Genomic DNA, 8,767 nt, shown 5'->3' on the forward strand with positions numbered 1-8,767 from the left:
TGTTTGGAGTACACTGTAGGTTTATTCAAGTTCCAGAACATGTCGATGGTCTAAGTTTACATTTTACAGCTAACAAGACACAAAGTCTCTGCAGCACTGAAGTGCGTAGGCTACATACAGTAATGTGTCATCCACACAGCGCTGTTTGTTTTGGGAGGTGGAGAGAACAGCTTGTGTAAAGGGGGATTTGCCTATACTATATGTCACGGATTTGTCAAAGTACCGTCAATCTTTTTCCTGGCCAATGAATCCTATGAGAAACTCCATTCATTGGCTTAGCAGGCACGCCTCTAAAATATCGCACCGCCTTGTGACTTTTTCTTTCTTTCACTGATCCAAGATGGGCTGTGTATAACGTCACGTGTTGTTTGTTTTTTAAGCTCAGTCATTCAGTTTTGCGGTGAACTAACATCGCATTGTGAATGAGCGCGGAAATTCTCGGATATTTAAGATGTTCACCTCTTTTTCTACGGATGGATAACAAGTACTTTAAACTGATTAAATAAATTGTTAAACGCAAGTATGGCAAGTCCGCCTCTTAAAGGGGGGCACGCGTTATCAAATGACAACAACATTCATTCAAACAGAAAAATCAGAAAATGTGGATACCTCAAGAAGCAAAAGCACGGACATCGGCGCTATTTTGTTTTGAAAGATCAGAGTGACGGACTCCCTGCGCGGCTGGAGTACTATGAGAATGAAAAGAAATGGAAAAACAGGTCCGCTGCAAAAAGAGTCATATTCATTGACTCTTGTCTGAGCATAAACAAGCGCGCTGACGCGAAGCACAGATATTTAATAGCACTATATACCAAGCACGAGTATTTTGCTGTTGCTGCAGAGAATGAGCAAGAGCAGGAGAGCTGGCACGCAGACTTAACCGATTTATTAAGTAAGGGAAAAGTGTGTGACAGCTCCGTTTCTAGCTCGGCATCATCTCTGGTAGGCTTCGAGGAGGGACATTACGGTATGATTACACCACTGAATGCTGCGTATAAAGAGGTATGGCAAGTAAATCTTAAATCAAAAGGACTTGGGCAGAGCAAAAATATCACTGGAGTTTACAGACTGTGCTTATCAAGTCGGACAATTAGCTTTGTGAAACTTAACTCGGAGGTGGCATCTGTGACACTGCAGTTGATGAATATACGCAGATGTGGGCACTCTGATAGCTTTTTCTTCATTGAGGTGGGAAGATCTGCTTCTACTGGACCTGGAGAGCTGTGGATGCAAGCAGATGATTCTGTGGTGGCACAAAATATACACGAGACCATTCTAGAAGCCATGAAAGCGATGAAAGAGCTGTCAGAGTTCAGACCACGCAGCAAAAGCCAGTCATCAGGATCAAATCCCATATCTGTACCCACTCGGCGGAACCTAAACATTCTACCCCCTAGTCAGACAGGGTTGGTAAGGAGGTCAAGGACGGACAGTACAGGAGCAACATCTCCTGTCCCCAAACTTTCTTCTTGCCGAATACGGACAGCAAGTGAAGGGGAATGTACCATGACCAGGCCTGTCTCCATGTCAATATCTGAGAATGGGAGCCCGACAACTGTTGGCTGGAACCACATGAACAGATTTAACACAGTCTCTGTGGGCTGCCGGACATCAGAACCATCACTGCTTCATCACAGCAGGTCCATGTCCATGACAATGTCCCACTCGCCCCCATCTGCTGTAAGTTTGTCCTCAATCAGTATGAATGGATCCATCTCGTCCACAGTACACAGACCCTCCAGCTGCAGTGGTTCTGTTTCTGGGTCACCCAACGATACTGGCTTCCTCTCATGTGATGATTACAGTTCTAGCCCAGGGGATGTGAGGTACAACCTAGCAAACAGGAGTGAGACCTCTTCTTCTCTCTCCAGTACACCACCCTCACGAGAGGCCAGTGAGCTCCATGGTTATATGGTGATGGATAGGCCATCCCAGAACAAGATGTGGCCAAGTAGCAGAGAAATGCTTGATGTGGAGACATACAGGAAGAGGACATATTCTCTGACAACCCCGCGGCAACAGGTAGCACACTCCCAGCTATCTTCAGCGTCACTTGATGAATACATGTTGATGAGGGCTGCGAACAGTCACTCTGGACGGAGAACAAATTCTGCCTCTCCTAATGTCTCACACCCAGAAGATTTTGGAGACATTGATATTGGATCTAACAGTAATGTGGATGATGATGGCTACATGCCTATGACGCCAGGCATGGCACCTCAGTGTGCCAAAAATGATCACTACATGCCCATGAGTCCCATGAGTGTTTCAGCACCCAAGCAGATAATTAACCCGAGGTTACATCCCCAGCCCACAGGCAGTGGCTGCATTACTAACTCACCCAGCAGTGGATCTCTAGAAGACAGCGGGTACATGAAGATGTGGTCGGGATCCAAATTTTCACTTGAGAGCTCTGATGGGAAAGCGGTGAGGGGAGAATACATGAATATGTCGCCTGTTGACTCATATGTCTCGCCCACACCACCAGATTATTTGCTGGGTCAGTGTGAACCAACACAACGGCCCTCCCCATCTCTAAGTATTCGCTTCAACAAGCAACAGGCACCTAAACAGGCAGAGGATGACCAGTATGTTTTGATGAGCTCTCAGAGCCAAAATCCAACAGAAGAGGCAAACAGGGTTTCTACCCTGCCCCCTCTCCGTCGCCCTGATGTCATATCACACAGAGCAAGAGTCAACAGGCCCAATAGGTTATCTCTAGACACTCTGAGGATGCTTCCCAGCATGACAGAGCATCCTCTTCTTTGTGAGCCTAAAAGCCCTGGTGAATACATCAACATAGACTTTGCTGCTGCTACACAGTACTTTTCTCCCTCTATTGTTTCTGTGGAAAGTCAAGGCTCATTGTCCAACCTCAGACAGGGATCCCCCCTCTCAGATTACATGAATTTCAACCAGAATTCACACTCTCCTAAACTGAGGGAAGCACTCAGCAGTCCCCTGGATGGAATGCCAGAGCTGGCTGAATGCCCATACCCACCTGATGGGAGGGCATTTTTGCTCAATGAACAGAGGAACTCACCATGCCCATCTGGTACAGGTAAAGATAGCTATACTGAAATGAGTTTCAACAGTGGTCAGATCTCACCTCCATTCCTGACTGAGAATGATGAGAGTGCTTCAGTCAGCCCCACTAGCAGGGTTCAAAGGCTTAACCTGAGTGACCAGGGGGAATTGGTGAATTCAACTGGAATTGGTGTTTTCTTGTTGGCTGCCTCCTCTATAGACCCAAACGGAGGAGCGAAGGTGATCCGAGCAGACCTTCAGGGCCGGAGACGGCATAGCTCTGAGACCTTTGCATCCACCACCACAGTTGCACCTGTCTTTCCTAACTTTTCACACAATGTTAAGCGCCACAGCTCTGCCTCAGTAGAGAATGTCTCTGTCCGAAGCAGTGAAGGTTCTGATGAGGAGTATGGGTCTCCCATGTGCAGAGAGACTTCAGCTGGTTATCAGAATGGACTTAACTACATTGCCTTAAACCTCATGGAGAAACAAGAGATAGGCAATTGTGATCTTGTGGGCTTCAAGACTGGTGGTTGCTGCAAAGCAGGAATAAATGGATTACATGCAACTCCATATGTTTGTCTGGATTCAAAGAGACTGCAACCACTGTACAAGGTGAGTTCAGATGATAAAATGAGATAAACTGGTAATTGCAGCATGTGAGGTTGATGTAATTGTGTTGGACAGTGTGGTAAAAAGTCACTTTTATTACAGTATAATTGCAAATTAAATGCTACTTAAATATTGCAGTAGCCTACTTCTACGTAGGCACATCCAATCAATGTGTACCTTAAAAATAAATATATTATAAGTATAAGTTGTATATTAAATACATATAAATATATAAATATTTATCAAATGTATTTAATACTGTATTAAAATTGTCAGTTGTCTGTAGGTAGCACATGGTTGCTTGTGTTTATTTTAACAGTAAATGTGAATATTATAGGATATTTAGGACACAATTGTATCGAAATTATAAAGAAATTATACAAAAGGTAATTAAACAAAACATTAGGAAGGAACGGGAGTATTATGTAATAAAGAAAAAAAAACATTTATTGAGGTTTGCACCTCTGGCTGTTTATGTCAGTATATGGGGCGTTTATGGTGTTGATACGGTGTTTTTCATTCAGAGGAATTCCAGAGAAATTTGAAGCATGAGAAACGTGACTATCTGAGTGGCCGCGCGCGGTAAACATCCCAACTGCGCAGGCACTATGACGCTGCAGGATAGAGGAGTGCGCGCCTGTTTATTTACCAGAAAGTTGATCGACTCAGGGTTTTTTAGACTGAAGTGACCGCACGCATTATGATAGACCTATAGAAAAAAATATTTGAAACTTTTTCTTTTCTAAGAATGGCTTAACTTGAAGTGCTGATTAAACACCGTTTTAATGCCTTGTAGGCTCGTGTACAATTAAATAGTTCTCAGTGAATGGAGCATGCAGAGGAGAGAGAAATGTTGTTTTGAGGTTCATTTGGCTCACAGTGTTTTCATTCTGAGACAGCCTGGTCGATCCTTTTCCAAGAAGCTAATCTCCGTTTACTTTTTTTTTTTTTTTTTGCTGAAGGCAGATCTTTTATCATTTCACATTATATTCAGAAATTTTCTATGCCCTGTTTACTAACATCTTTAAGCAAAATGCTATTAAATTTCCCATTAACAGGGACACTAATATAAGGTTAAGAATGATTCCCATATCACATCTTCCCCACACCTGACATATATTTCTTACAGGAGTGCATGTGCTAATTTGCCTACTTGAATCATATTTGGGCATGTGCGAGATCAAATTGCTGTATCAAGCTGGAACAATATGCTGCTCTTAAAGTGCAGTGCCTGGGGCTTTTTCACATGCACACTGTTTTTGCATAGCACACAGAAGACAGAACATGCCAAGTTCTGAGCCACGTACTTCACATCATATGGTTCACCCATATTTCCATAATGCTCCAGTTGTAAGCAGTGTTGTGGCCCAAAATTATCCCCACTGGTTAAAAAGACTGTTCATTGCTGGTATTGCAGGCAGCCTGCAGTGTAAACATCAGGCAGAGGAGGGATAGTGCACAGCAGTTTAACTCTTTCTTGGCTGGAGTGTTGAGCCTTGAGAATATGAGAGGGCAGGAGGAGGTGGGGGTAAGAGCTTGTTTGCATTTTGTCTCTGAAATGAACATGTGCAACCATGTCCAAGGGTTAGCTGAGGGAGACCCTTGATGGAAGCTTGAGCCATGTGATTCCATCCGGAGGAAAAACAAGCCAGTTGGTTGTTTGTGGTTCGTTGTCAGGTAACGATGATGTTTCACGCTTGGAATGCCTGAACATGCCTGTAAAGGTTGCTGGGAGAGGCGAATACTCACTTGTTTTGGTTTCACCTTGAGCTTTAGTATTGTTCACTCTCTCCACTAACTGCCAGGCTTCAATTTCACATACAATGCGTTGACAAGAACTGGTTTTGATGTGTTTAAATCAAAGAATGCCAGAGGCTGTCAAACATAATGACGCGTTCACTTTTGTATTCTAACTCTGATGCATTTATGTATGGGTTTCTTATGTGGGAAAAATATCAGACAGCTCAGGTGACTTTTTTTTTTTTTTTTAAATTAAAATTTGTTATATCATAGCAGAAAGAGAAATCACATTTACAAGCAGTGCAAGTCATGCCCCAGTTGGCATCCTGGTTGAATTCCTTACAGTTACTCTACTTTTTGAATTTTGATTCTCTATTGGTGGGATTATCAGTAAAACTTTATTTGAGCACAGGAGAATTTTGCTATGAAGTGAAATTGGCTTGCGGTGAAATTGGTTTGGTAAGTTGGCACCCCCAAAGAAATGGCGCCCTGGGTGGTTGTCTGTGTTGCCGAATGGGTTTATGTTTCCCTGTTTACAAGCGCATTACTGTGCAGAAAAAATAAATGGTAAAAGCTAGGCATTATTTTCACAAGAGAACAGCAGGAAATAAACCTGCATGGTGCTAGTTTATTCAGTTTATTTCAGAATAAAGACAAAACCAGAAAATTATGTGCATTTAAACATGGTCAATGTATTACCTGTTGCTCCCCATATACAAAAAAATATATAAAGTATATCAGACATCCTAGTTATGAATTAGCATTTATAGTTGGCCTTTTAGTATAACTTTGCCAGATAATAGGATGTTGACATTTTAAAACTGTACCTTTAAAAATAAGAATAATAAAAAATACCAGAAGAAAAAAGTGCCAAAAGTGTTTTGTTTCATAATAATTTGTTAACATTTATGATTCTATGTAGAATGTCTCTGTATGGATTTGTAACCTAACACATCTTTTCATGTCCCTTACTGCTCCTGTGGTGTTATAAACAAAGATGTATTAATCAGTTAACGCCATGGTATACAATATATGTAAAAATTAGAAAGAATGGAGAACTATCTTGTCCAAGTATCCAAGAAGCTGTTTTGAGACATTTAGTACTATTTCACTCACTCTTTTTTTCTCTGGAATCATATTTCTAGAGGTGTTTGCGTGCATTTGCATGTGTGGCAGATGGCTAAGCAGAGAGTTGTGTGTGTGTGTGTGTGTGTGTATGTGCACCTGCCGCTCTGCTCACCGCAGGTCTGTTATCAGGCATGGCAGCAGCACAGACAATACACTAATGACAGCACTCCATCTGCCTCTGCCCCAGGACAGTGGCTAGTGCTTGTCCCTTCAGCCTTAGAGGAGCAGGGGGTGGGGGAATGGAGAGCTAGAGAACCAGTGTGATAGACTGAGAGATAAAGATTGACAGTGGTTTGCAGAGAGATAAGAAATTAGGAGAGCATGTTTTAAAATTGGACAAACTTGGACATTTTAAGTAGTGATGGACCGAAAATATATATATATTTTTTTTACTGAAACACTGAAACCAAAATAAAAGTTGTTATTTAGCTATTATCTAACCAAAAAGGAGGTTTCGTCAATTCAATTTGGGTCATTGGGTAATTGAATTCTTTTTTTTTTTTCATGGTGTCTTGTTCTCAGGTGATTAATTAAACCAGTCAGAGTGAAAGAGTGAAGTTCTTTGGAAACAAGCTGCCTCTTGATATTTCAGCCAAACAAATTGTACATACTCCATCGTCATTTTTAGTCATGGTGAAGTGTGGCCACCCTGCTGACATATTTACCTGTTGCTTATCCACATTGTGTACAAGAAACACCGACACAGTCAAAATGCATCATCAAAGAAGTGCTAATTGAGTGTTATTATTTCAGTCAGTGATTTCAGCCCTCAAAAACATTTGTTGAACTTTTTTTGTTATTGTTTTAATTAGGGCTGGGACAATAAATCGATGCATTTGCGTTTCGCGAATCGATTCTGAGCTTAGTTTTTAACAGCAGATGGCGCTCTAGGCTAGGTTTTAACCGCACACTCAAATGCTCATGAAGAAGAGCGCTTGTGCATTCTTCTCAGAAATATAAGTGGATAAATGTGCTTGCACATCGGCTTTTATGTTGTGAGATTAATGTAAACACAGCCCACTGTGAACATCCTTGTAATTCGGTTCAACCTTTTCGAACTTTATGAATGATTATTTTAGGTTCAAATGGTGCGCGTGTAAGGAACTGGAAGCAAGCAGAATACGGCTATTTCTAAAGCACAATCGCGATGCCTTCGGAAAATCTCAGAATCGACGCAGAATCATTTCTCGATTCGCGATGCATCGATTTATTGTCCCAGCCCTAGTTTTAATATTTCAGTTTTTTAAATTTCATGCATCACAACATTTAAAGGAATAGGTCACAAAAAATTGCTGAAGATGTACTGAGGTAGTGCTGGGAGATGAGGCAAAAAATAAAATCGTGATTTTTTTTTTCAGAAAACTTGACCGATTCAAGATTTCTGTTTTTTTTTTTTTTTTACATCTAACTAGTCAACTTAAAAACATAACAACAGCACAATTAATGTAACATTCTCTTTATTAAAAATATGCAAAACCATCTGGTTAAAGAAAGTTATATTCCAAGTGCACCACACATGAAGTGGTCAATATGGTGTAAACGTAAAACAAATTCACTTAAATATTCTGGCAGAAAAGAAACATGAAATATGAATGCAAATATTGTACAAACTTGTCTTAAACATATCCTTTAAGTTCAGAAAGAATTTCTATTTATAATATAGAAATAATATAATAATTTCTATTCTAATTACTTAAAAAGAAAAATGCTAAATATTCCTTAGCATTCAGTAAGACATTCCGTTTTAGAGGTCAGCTCAAAAAGTCAAGACAATTCAAGTTCAAAAAGACTGAAAGTATAACATCAGTAGACTATTATTAACAGTAAATGTTTTGTAAAAACAAAGAAAATAACAGAACCTTTCAGCCTGTCACCATCATGCAAACATGAAATATGAAACATGCAGTAGTAATTCTTAACAGGTTATTACATTCCACTGTGCTGCTTTTCCATTATTATTTTTTTTCTATGAAATTCGACATTCTAAAAACGTGGCACTTGAAGAAGTTCAATTCACATCTTATAACCTTGCATTTGTTTTTTTCCCATTCCACTGCCCGCGGTGTTCTTGTGATTTGGGTGAACTATTCCTTTGTGAAATGGTACAATTCATATAGTTGGCTGAATGTGAATGTGTGTGAATAGCAGATCATACACTTGCAAGTTTTTGTGTAACTTTAGCACGAGGACAGTGAGTGTGCATTTACTGAGAATTTAGTTACTATTCTGCTACACTTTCAAAAAAGTGTATCTCTCCCCA

At 40.6% G+C, this 8,767-nt stretch overlaps 1 protein-coding gene and 1 pseudogene across 1 annotated transcript in view; both read left to right on the forward strand.

Annotated features, from left to right (window-relative positions):
* Positions 1–347: 347 nt before the first annotated feature.
* Positions 348–8,767, forward strand: part of LOC107742646 (insulin receptor substrate 2-like) — a 14,234-nt pseudogene continuing 5,814 nt past the window's right edge.
* The window catches only part of LOC107742647 (uncharacterized), an 8,122-nt gene continuing 3,929 nt past the window's right edge, over positions 4,575–8,767 (forward strand). Inside the window, exon 1 of the mRNA XM_016555702.1 lies at positions 4,575–5,316. The gene's annotated coding sequence lies outside the window, so the exon portion shown is untranslated. The remainder of the gene's footprint in view (positions 5,317–8,767) is intronic.

Source organism: Sinocyclocheilus rhinocerous, unplaced genomic scaffold (assembly GCF_001515625.1).
Source record: "Sinocyclocheilus rhinocerous isolate Xijiao unplaced genomic scaffold, SAMN03320098_v1.1 scaffold947, whole genome shotgun sequence".
NCBI classification, from domain to species: Eukaryota; Metazoa; Chordata; class Actinopteri; order Cypriniformes; family Cyprinidae; genus Sinocyclocheilus; species Sinocyclocheilus rhinocerous.